We start from the raw sequence: 12,312 nt of genomic DNA, 5'->3' as shown, positions 1-12,312 counted from the left end.
CATTAACACATAAACAGTTTTTGTCTCTGGGTATGGAATTATTTGTATGGGTTTATTTTTTTCCTAATTTTTCACTCCCAATTACACTTTCCAGACTTTCTAAAGCTAGTATATGTTTCTTTGAGAATCAAAGAAAAAAATCACATTATGATGGTCCTTGTTACAAGAATGGATTAATGGAGTGGGTCATAAACTCAGGTATGTGATGCTTCCTCTGCCTGAGATTTTCTCCTTAGACCCAGGAAAGTACATACTCACCAATGAGCATATTCAGAAAACTTTGGACCCAATGTGGGGTCAGTTTACATTAATCTTAGTTCTACTACTAGTAAATTTATGTCTAATAAATATCACCCTCAAGCAGTTTGAGTACTTTTTAAAAGTAGACTCAGGATTATCATCATATATAATTTACATGATTTAAAATACAGTGTATATTAGCATTACTTGTTCAAGTATGCTATTTTATAATCTATTTTCTAAAAATTATTATAACCCAGTCAATGTTTATGAACAATGAGAATTGCATTCTTCTATTTATTTATGTTTATTCTGGGGATTAAACCCAGGGGCACTTTACTACTGATCTACAACCCCAGCCCTTTTTATTTTGAGACAGAGTCTCTCTAAGTTGCTTAGGGTCTTGCTAAGTTGCTGAGGCTGTCCTTAAACTTGTGATCTTCCTGCCTCAGCCTCCCAAATCACTGGGCTTACAGGTATGTATGTTCCATGACATCCTGCTCCTATTGCATTAATACACCAATGGTTGCCCTAAATGAACATCAATGGTTTTTTTTAACTTTGTTTTTCTGCTTGTTTCCTTATTCTGTATTATTGAAACCAATGTGTTAGTGCTAGGTCTTGGGAGTACAGAAGTATAAAATGCATAGCCTGGCCCAAAGGGGACAGAGTAGATGAGATGAAAATTAACTTATCTAAAATTTAAAATGGCAACATTAGTCAGCCTCAAATGAGCAATGTAGTAAAAGTAACACAAAATATGAGTATACTTTTCTGTATAAGGCTCTATAAAAGTTTTTAAGCTTCCTTCAAAGAAGTAAGTGTATCCCTCCCGTCCTATTCATCAAGAACCAGCCCTCGGCTGGGGATGTGGCTCAAGCGGTAGCGCGCTCACCTGGCATGCGTGCGGCCCGGGTTCGATCCTCAACACCACATACAAACAAAGATGTTGTGTCCACCGAAAACTAAAATAAATAAATAAATATTTAAAAAAAAAAAAAAAGAACCAGCCCTCATTCATTCATTTTTTAACTCATTTATTGATTCTCCAAAGAAAAACATGGTTTCTGCCTTCATGGAGATTATTCTCATATGGAAGACAGAAAGTAAACAAATAAATAAAATAATTATAGATAATAAATCCTGGAACATCATAAACCAGGTTGTGTGACAGAATATGTCAGGTGACCTTCTTCAGAAAAGATGGCATTGAAGCTGAGACTTAGAGGACAAAAGCAAACCTTGCAGTCAAGAAGATATTATGCATCGGAGGGGACCACTCCTTCACCAAAGTATTTGTAAAATGCTTGATCTTGGTGAAGTAAAGATTTTTATGAATCTTAATTTCAAAGATCTAGAGAGATTACAACAGATAAACAAGAGACTTTAAGTGGGCTTCATTTACCCTTGGGATCAGTCCCCTCAAGCTAAGAACAAAATACATTCTTTAATTTCCATCCCTCAAACTTTGCTTCAGATGCATTCTCTCTTATATAGAGTTTCAATGCAACTGTGTTTTGATTCTAATTTGTTCAACTCTTCAACAAATACCTACAAGCCATAGGTACAGAGGATAGTGTTACTTCAACATAGGTCTGGTTAGAATACCAATCCCCTTCTGATGGTAAAGGTAATCCCACCTAAATTAACTACCCTTCTCTAGTCTGGTATAATATACATTAGTAATTTTAATTGGGCCTATCAAACTGTCAAAGGTCAAACACAAAGAGAGGTTCCTGGAAAGTAGCTACAGAAAAAAAGCAAATAAAATATAAGGGAGTTTCAGTATGCCTGGCTGCAGACTTCACAGCAGAAACCTTACAAACCAGGAGGGAATGAGATAATGTATTCAAAATTCTGAAGGAAAAAAACCCACCTAAAATGAATACTATATCCAGAAAAACTATCCTTCAGAAATGAAAAGGAAAAAGCAAAACTTGGAGAATTCATCGCCACCTTGTTAAAGGGAATTCTGAAAAGACAAAAGAAAAGAACACTAATAAGTAAAGGGATAAAACTCACTGGTAAAATAAGGATCCAGACAAATTCAGAATACTCTAATACTATAATCATGATATGTAAACCACTAATATCTTTAGTATGAAGAGTAAAAGACAAAACTACTAAAATAATAACAAATATAATAATTTGTGACATTGAAAATTCAAAATGGGGGTAGGGGTTAAAGAATAGAAGTTTCAACTGGGCCTGGTGGAGCACATCTGTAATTCCAGCCATTTGGGAAACAAAGGCAAAAGGGTCATAAGTTCAAGTTCAGCAATAAGCCTGAGAACAGGACGGGACCAGTAGATCATCAACTAAGAGAGATGCCATAGCATAAAATTAAAAAGGCTGGGGGTATGGTTCCATGGTAGAGCCCTTTCCTAGCATGTGCCAGACTCTGGGCTCAATCCCCAGTACCTTTCACACAAACAACAAAAAAAGTAGTTTTCTTTCTTCTTTCTCCCCTTCTTCCTTTTTACATAATCAAAGTTAACTTCTTATCAGTTTAAAATAACCTGTCATAACTACAAGATGTTGTTTGTAAGCCTCATGGTAACCATGAAAAGCAAAAACATTATAATAAATTTTTTTAAAGCAAAGAAATCAAAACATACTACGAGAGAAAATAACGTAACCAAAAAGGAGACAGTGAAAGAGGAAAAAGGGAATAATGTATCTACAAAATAACCAGAAAAAAAACTAACAAAATGGAAGTAATATATCTTTACCCATCCATAATGGCCTTCAAGGTAAATGAATTAGGTTCTCCAATTAAAAGATACAGAATGGATGAGTGGATAAGAGAACACAAGACCCAGCTATATGCTGCCTACAACAGACTCTCTTCATGTGTAAGGATACACATGAACTCAAAGTGAAGGGATGGCAAAAGATATTCCATGCAAATACACAGGGAGTAACTATACATTTATCAGACAAAATACACTTTAAGTAAAAAAAAAACTATAAAAAAGACAATATCATTAAATAGTAATAAATAAATCAATTCAACAAGAGACCATAACTAATACAATTAAACCAATAAGTAACTTTAGGACCCTGAGTTTACTAACTGATTTCATCTGAACTCATCCAGAGAAAAGCTGATGGAAAAACACTGTGACATTGACAGTTTTTTTCTAACCACTGCACACACAAAAAAAATTTAGGAACAGAAATAGGAATTTGACTTCATGGCAAAATATAGTTTCTGGGTCCTTTTTCTTCTACGGCTTGTTCTCACCACATGATCACATCCCTGCTATCCAAAGACTTAGGTCATTCACCAAGTACATGGATACCAGTTCTTTAAATAGGTAGCAATAAGCCTGAGAACAGGATGGGACCAGTAGATCATCACAAACTCATGCTTCCCTAAGCTTATCACTTTGGCTATCCATGGGCCAACTTTATTTTAAAGCTCAGAAGAAACCTAGCTTTTTTCTAGCCAGAGGTGCCAGAGTGTAGTGTAGAAGACCCCCAATGAAGGATCCCATTAAGGAGAATGTATGTGCCTAATATTTTTGTGAATTTCATCATCCCTAGAAGTATGTACTAGAAGCTATTTTCAAATAGACAGTCTAATAGAGCATTGGTATATAAAATCTTCAATGTATAATTCAAAATCTTTGCAAACTGCCCCTTAAACTTCTAGCACAAAGATTTCCTATTTATCAGATTAGAAACTAATGTAAACCTCATGACCCAAATATGAAGAAGCATGGACAGGAGGTTTAGACTGTACTCGCAGGCAACTTCAAGATGTTTCTAAGTGATATCTATTTGTTATTTCTGATCAGCAACCAAAAATAAGTGACTTCATCTTTGGAACCATTATAAGATGCAAAGACAGCTTTCAAACATAGCTAGACAGAAATTATTGAGATCATAAGCTGTGTCGTCATGTTTATAGGACTTCAGTGTCTGTAATCCTTTATAACATTATTTCAGATGTGCTGCACAAAGAACTGCGATGATGTTAAGTTGTACACTGCCAAGCATTAAGCAACCCTGAAGCATATATTAAGGAATTATTCCACTCTAAATCCTCCTTCAGGCTTTCTGATGAGAAAAGTTAGCTGATGGAGTCATGTCTTGAACAATCCCCCAACCTCTGCTCATCTTTTTAAACAAACAGTGTAGGACAAGGACTCAGATCTTTTAGTAGATGACAGTGCCTTGCTAGAAGCTGATCATGATTTTCCTCTTTCATAACTGTATATGTAAGAAAATAATGGAATCTTCAGCTGCTTTAATAGAATTAGTTAATCCAAACAAGCAAACTGTATCTGTAAGTAAATAAAAAGTTAGATGGGCCTATTTGATAAATAATAATTACCTTTTAAATAAAAATTACCTTTCATTTGTGATAAATGATAATGATATAGATATTCTCCATCTATATAATGTGTGTGTGTGTATATATATATATATATATATATATATATATATATATATATCCTATAATATGTATTAATCCTATAGTGTACTCACATATGTTATTATATACGTATACATACACATATGTAAATATATAAAATGTAGTATAAGTTTCTTCAATAGTGAATCAATGCAAAGAAAGTTGTTAAGTAATTAATAGAATAGATGTCAAGTAGATATGTATTTTCAACCAGAGATATACTAATTTTTTAAATTCCAATACATTACCTGTAAGGCTTCCATTGATTAACTCATAAAACATCCTATGAACATTTTTCTGCATTTAAATATGGCATCAAAGTCAGCTTCCCTTTCATGAGCATCCTAGCACCTCATAGAACTCTTGCAAATGCCTAGTAAACCCCACTTTTATTTATAGATGAAGAAATGAAAGAAAGGATTGAGTGCCTTGCCAAGTCCCTCAGCTTGTGAAAAATTAAAATTCACGGGTGTATGATAAAGAGAATAATGACTATATGAAATTTCTTGCATGCCAAAATCCAAGTGCAGTAGATGAGATTACCCTTGGCAGATGCTGAAGTGGGAAAAGACAGGAGAGCAATCATCTAAACCAGATGTTCCTTCTTATGTCTTTATCCACATGTGGACAGTTTTACATAACTTAATGGGATCTTCAGCTGCTTTAATAGTATTAGTTAATCCAAAAAGACAAGCTGTATCTGTAAGTAAATAAAAAGTTAGATGGGCCTATTTGATAAATAATACATTCCCAAACCCCAAAACAATGAACACATCACTAAAGCTATCACTGAGTGATTTCTTAAGTGCACATTAGAGGCTCCTGTATACCGAACACTGTGTCAAAACACATGTACAGAGCCAGAGGTAAGCATGAGCACAGCAACTCCTGGCCTCTGGAAGAAAATGTGTTCCACGGTCCATCATCATGCAAACCTCACTGCAAAACATAAGTAGGGAGTCATATATATATTTAATTGTAAATGAACACAATACCTTATTTTATTTATTTATTTTTATGTGGTGCTGAAGATCAAATCCAGTGCCTCACATGTACTAGAAAAGTGCTCTACTACTGAGCTACAGCCCCAGCCCCAGAAGAGAGTCTTAATAGTGAGCTGGCATTTTACTTTTCCCTCCATTTAAACTAATATACATGTCATTGTTTTCTGACTTCAATTTCATGTATTCTTGAATTTAATATCCCATATGAATGGCAAAAACTTACATATAAAAAGTTTCATAAAACACAAGTCATTTTAAAAAGCCTGCTTGTTTGTGAATGCTTCAAATATTGATGTACAGAATCTCTAAGGGGTGGTTTGTAATACATAATCCTTAAAGGTAAAACAAAATTATTAAAATATGCTATTATTAAATGTGTCAATTTGACCAAAAAAAAAAAAAAACCCTGATTTTTTGCTTTCATGAAACAACTAAAAGGATGAAATTAGGACTGTTTACCTAGGCAACAGAACTTAAATTGTCTATTCTTAGGATAATATCTGGCATTCATATTGCATATGCCTTGTAAGGATTATAGAAAATAGCTATTAAGAGTAACACCAACTTCCTGAGCATATAAAAATGTAAGTCACATAAATTATGCCCACTAAAAATTCTCAGTCTAAAAATAGATTTTGCCACCATGATGTCACCATTCTTAACAAGATGTAAAAATGAACAAATTGCACAAAACAGAGAATTATCCTTTATATAGAATCAATGAAATGAATATTCCCTTTGGCACTGTCTGTTCTTTCCAGGCAACAAAACCTTCATAAGACTCAATGTAAAAATCACATCTAGGAGGGTCTTTTCAGTAGAGTTTATTTAAGGCCCATTAGACTTGCTTTAGACCCCATCATATCATGAGGGATCTGGATATAAATGGAATGTAATTGAAATCATGTCTTATAAAAAGCTTTAGTCAATCTCACAAATTAACAAGTGGGAACCCCTAGTATAAACTCAGGAACCACAATAGACACAATCTGGACAGATGTTCTTAATGAATTGGTCTCAACTCTGAGAACTACCCACAGCAGTTTTACACAGAACCACTGTCTTGAGTATGACAAGCAGAGAAATCTAGAAATGCCACCCAGTGTGGATAAATTGGCCAGGAACAGCAGCAAATACAAACCCAGTCAATTGGAAAATGGATAGAAGAACATCTGAAAGCAGTTTAGTTAGGAAAAAGAAAAATATAAAGAACCAAAGAGAACCACTAAGATGATTACAGATTTATAATATCAAATCTGCAAAGATGCATTAAAAGAATCAAAATTACTAGTCAGAAAGAAAACAGATTGAATGAGGGTTCATCAATTAATAGCTTTCCAGTTTATGAATGAAATCATGTATGAGGAAGCTACTATCTGGTCTCCATATCTGGTGAAACAGGCAATAACACACAGCATGTAGAATCATGAGGCTGGAAAGCTTGAGAAGAAAAGTCTTCACAACTGTTGAATAGTAAATACACCATGAAGTTCATCCAAGAATCATGGAACCCTTATTCTAGTGTTTTCTCCAATAAATTAAACCACTTTGTCTTTGGACAATTCATGTAATGTCTCTGAGTTTTCTCATCTATAAAATGAGTATATGGGCTTAATCGAGAACCCAAAAAGCAGGACTATCTTGATGACAAACATGGACCTAAAATTCAGATTTTGTCTCTGCTGCTTACTGCTTGTATGCATTTGGATGAATTCTATGCCTTCAGTTCCTTATCTTCGTGGGTTTGTTGAGAAAGTTATTTAAGTTAATACATATAGAACACTTAGCACAGTGCCTGATTAACCAGGTTTAGCTGTTGTTTTGCTGCTGTTAATTTTAAGTGCAAATAACAAAATATAGTCTTGGCTAAGTAATGAGAAACAGTTTATTGAAAGGATATTGGATTATAGCAATTTTGAACTTAGAGAACAAAATTCATGAGTGAGCTTTTAGGAATGAAACCTCCAAACACATCACAGATTTTTATAAGAAAATGTATACACCATTGCAGAATGCTCAACACTAAAGTTTCCACCACTGTGATTTCAGAACCAGAATTTAATTTTATTTTACTGTAAATCCATGGTCATCCCAGTTTTTTCAAGAGAAGTTGGAAAAGCAAGTATCTGTCAATTCAAAATTCTGCAGGAGAAAGAGATTTTGCACAGATTCCCCAAATATATATATATAAAAATTCAGATGATTGGTGGCCAAATAAACTCAGTATTTTCAATTTTCATGCTAAGGCTTATTGCCCAGAATGATCTATTGAAAAAGACTGTCTGCTTTTATTGAAGGTCAAGAAGATGGTAGCCATGATATCTTTAAGACTCCATGACTCTGTTAAGAAGGATTTGAAATATCTGTGACAGGAAGGATTTCCAAATACTCTTGACATGCAAACTGAGTTACCGGGTAGGCTCAACACTCAATATTTAAAATAAAGCCACTGGATTTACAGTTAGAATTGGGTCCTCAATTTTTAATTTACACAGTTGAATTATGTATATGTGATTAATGAGAGAAACAAATTTCTAAGTCTTTGATTGGAAAAGTAAAAGTTCCCAGAGTTTAATAAACATCTTATCATTTTTTAAAAAATCTGTATTTTCCTTTGAACTATTAATACATTCAGGCTGCTTAGGAGATCACATCCCATAAGAATGATATCAGCCGGGAGGGAAAAGAGCAGTTATAATTGGGCTTTATCTATTTTAAACTCTTCAACTATAAAAATAGGGCCTGCAATACCAGCAAACCAGAACCTGAACTGTCCTTTCTGAGTAACGGACAGCTATTCTAATCCCATGACTAAATCCCAAGGCCTGTCTTAAATAGTTCTGGACTTCTAACTACTGGCGCATTCCAACCCACTGGTTGGCTCAGCAAGCACATCTCCTCCACTTCATGAACTTAGAACATCTCTGGAACAGTCAGACTGTTTGCAATACCAAAGACTATTCTTGGAGAATTTTTTTCAAGTGTGTGTAGAAACCACAGAAACACAATTAATAAACTTTCTTAACCATCTTAGCTCATAAACAAATGAATCCTCTTACATCCATAATATGTACAAAATAGGGCTGGGGATATAGTTCAATTGGTATAGTACTTGCCTTGCATGCACTAAGCCCTGGGTTAAATCCCAAGCCTCCTCCCCCCACCCCAAAATATATATATATATATACACACACATACATACAAAATACTATATATATACACACACACACACACACACACATACAGAGAGAGAGAATAGCTTGGTGACAATTTTAGCAATTATAACAAGAAAGTTGAAGGCAAAATTAGAAATGTCTATCTGTTGGTTGCCTGTTTTCAAACTATCAGATAAAGTGTGTCAAATCAGAAATTCTGAAAGAGCCACTCTACTCTCATGGGACAAGGGCTTGATTTCTTCAACCTAACAGGTAGAAATACTGCCAAATTTATACTAAATTTATTACAATGATCTATTGAATGTTATAGACATCTAAGATATACAGAAATGAACACAAAAGGCATTATCATTAGTCAAGTGGAAAGACATTGCTCAGGCAGAACTGTGATTGGCAATAAATAGGCCTCTCTGGAAGATGTTCTCCCCAAAATTTGGTGTTTTAAGATGATTGAAAATTGGAAAGGATTTTAAATGCAGCAGAGAGTTTGCTATTTAATAACATGATAAACTTTTTCATAAATAAGGATTATTTTAATGTATGCATGTGTGGTAAGGCTCAGGCTTCCCTATATCAAGGCAGCAACATTAAGTTAATAAACCCAGGCCTACTTCCTAGGTCCAAATCCTGGCTTTTCTACCCCATAACCATGTTAGCTCAGCAAGTTGCTCTATGGAATTCATGCTTTCTGTAAATTAGGGTGAAAAAACATCACTAACCCATGACATTGTTCTGAGAATTAGATCACCATCTAGCATACAATATGTGCTACGTAGGTATTTGTTAGAGAATAAGAAAATCAATGACTAAAACCTTCAATATCTCTACCAATGTCATATTTTTATTGAGAGCACTAAATGCTTAAGTTTTTTTTCCTAAAAGCATGAAATACTTAAATTCTTAGATTTGTCAGTGACACCACAGTTTCACTTTCTTACAAGGAGTACTGGGTACTCCTGTAAGAATATAGGGTCAGGAAAAAATTACAAGAATTCTATAGTCAAATTTTTAAGTATTCAGTAAAATGAAAAGTATCCAATTGCCTGAAACAAGAAATATCAAGGCAAGATGGAACATTCATCTATCAACCTTTCATATTATTTAAAGCAAGATGGTTATATTATCAAGAATCTAAAAAGGGTCTCAACCACAGACATCATGTAAATTCTGTGATCCAAACAGCCTTTGTGCAAACTTTACAAAGTAATTAAGAAAGCCAGGTGTGGTTGAGGCAGGAAGATTGCCAGTTCAAAGTCAGCCTGAGCAACTTAGTGAAGCCCTAAGCAATTTAGAGACCCTGTCTCAAAATTTAAAAAAAAAAAAAAATTTAAAAAGCGTTGGGATGTGGCTCAGTGTTTAAATGTCCCTGAGTTCAATTCCCGGTACTTATTAATAATTAAGAAAGAGTCAAGTTGGTGTAAATGTTTAACAGAGATACTAAAAACTGTTTTACACTAATTTTTTAATTCAATAGATATTTTTTAAAGAGAGAGAGAGAGTTTTTTTTAATATTTATTTTTTTAGTTTTCGGCGGTCACAACATCTTTGTTTGTATGTGGTGCTGAGGATCGAACCCGGGCCGCACGCTTGCCAGGCGAGTGCGCTACCGCTTGAGCCACATCCCCAGCCCTCAATAGATATTTATTCAGTGAATAAGATCATATTTCAGGGGTCTTGTCACAATTAATAGTTTATCTAATAGGTACTTACAGTAGATTGCTATGTTTAATCCTTATAGCAACCCTCTGAAAATCCCTTTTCCAAATTTCTTAAGGTTTGATATATTTAGAATTTCAGAAATTTTTGTTTTTTCAGAAAGGCAATATGTTGCAATCTCAGAGTGACTTGGGGACACAACAGCTATCACAAAAAACAATGTCTTTAAAAAACTAACATAATTTAAAAGTATAGATAGAAAAATATTTGGAAAAGCAGACTGAAGTTTTTAATAGTAACTACTTCTCATGGGGAATAAAATGATATATTGAGGCATTTTTCTTTTTATTTTATACATTACTATTTTTTTCTCCAACAACATGTATCATCGTATAGCATAAAACATCCTAAAATATTAATTGTGAAGTTAGTAGAATGCTGACATTTGGTCCCTTATATTTTCCTTTTTCCAAAAATCACAATAAAATGTAATGACCTGAGCTCTAACTGTGCCAAAGTGCAAAGTAATTTGTTTATCTTTCACCAGCAAATGAACTATTAAAGATCAATAGCAGTGGATTAGGCCCATACTTTCCTTTGGTCTTTAACCTCTATTAAAACAAAGATAGCACTGCAGAAAAACACCATCATTACTCCTCCCCAAAATAAATTTTAAAAGAAGTAGTAGTAGTTAATTCAGTTTGAGCTGAGAATATCATTATTCACCACATAAAGAGCCAACATTAGTAAAAACTTCTTAGGATCTTATCAGCTTTGAAAATAGATTCAAATCCCTCACTAGCTACCCTCCAAATTAGTCAATGCACCTCTCCAAATGTAAATCTTTTTTTTTTTTAATTTTTTATTGTTGGCTGTTCAAAACATTACATAATTCTTGATATATCATATTTCACACTTTGATTCAAGTGGGTTATGAGCTCCCATTTTTACCCCAAATACAGATTGCAGAATCACATCAGTTACACATCCATTGATTTACATATTGCCATACTAGTGTCTGTTGTGTTCTGCTGCCTTTCCTATCCTCTAATATCCCCCCTCCCCTCCCCTCCCCTCGCCTCTTCTCTCTCTGCCCCCTCTACTGACATTCATTTGTCCCCCTTGTATTATTTTTCCCTTTCCCCTCACTTCCTCTTGTATCTACTTTTGTATAACTCTGAGGGTCTCCTTCCATTTCCATGCAATTTCCCTTCTCTCTCCCTTTCCCTCCCATCTCTCATCCCTATTTAATGTTAATCTTCTTCTCATGCTCTTCGACCCTACTCTGTTCTTAGTTACTCTCCTTATATCAAAGAAGACATTTGGCATTTGTTTTTTAGGGATTGGCTAGCTTCACTTAGCATAATCTGCTCTAATGCCATCCATTTCCCTGTAAATTCTATGATTTTGTCATTTTTTAATGCAGAGTAATACTCCATTGTGTATAAATGCCACATTTTTTTTATCCATTCGTCTATTGAAGGGCATCTAGGTTGGTTCCACAGTCTTGCTATTGTGAATTGTGCTGCTATGAACATCGATGTAGCAGTGTCCCTGTAGCATGCTCTTTTTAGGTCTTTAGGGAATAGACCGAGAAGGGGAATAGCTGGGTCAAATGGTGGCTCCATTCCCAGCTTTCCAAGAAATCTCCATACTGCTTTCCAAATTGGCTGCACCAATTTGCAGTCCCACCAGCAATGTACAAGTGTACCCTTTTCCCCACATCCTCGCCAGCACTTGTTGTTGTTTGACTTCATAATGGCTGCCAATCTAACTGGAGTGAGATGGTATCTTAGGAAGCGACCCAAATCCA

General features: G+C 34.6%; 1 protein-coding gene across 3 annotated transcripts in view; it reads left to right on the top strand.

Moving 5' to 3' along the window:
- Window positions 1-12,312, top strand: part of A1cf (APOBEC1 complementation factor) — a 76,487-nt gene that overhangs the window by 26,666 nt on the left and 37,509 nt on the right. The window lies entirely within an intron of this gene.

This window comes from Marmota marmota, unplaced genomic scaffold, assembly GCF_001458135.2.
Source record: "Marmota marmota marmota unplaced genomic scaffold, marMar, whole genome shotgun sequence".
Classification (NCBI taxonomy): domain Eukaryota; kingdom Metazoa; phylum Chordata; class Mammalia; order Rodentia; family Sciuridae; genus Marmota; species Marmota marmota.
Note: the sequence above shows the minus strand (reverse complement) of the source record. Positions and strands in the feature narration are given on the sequence as shown.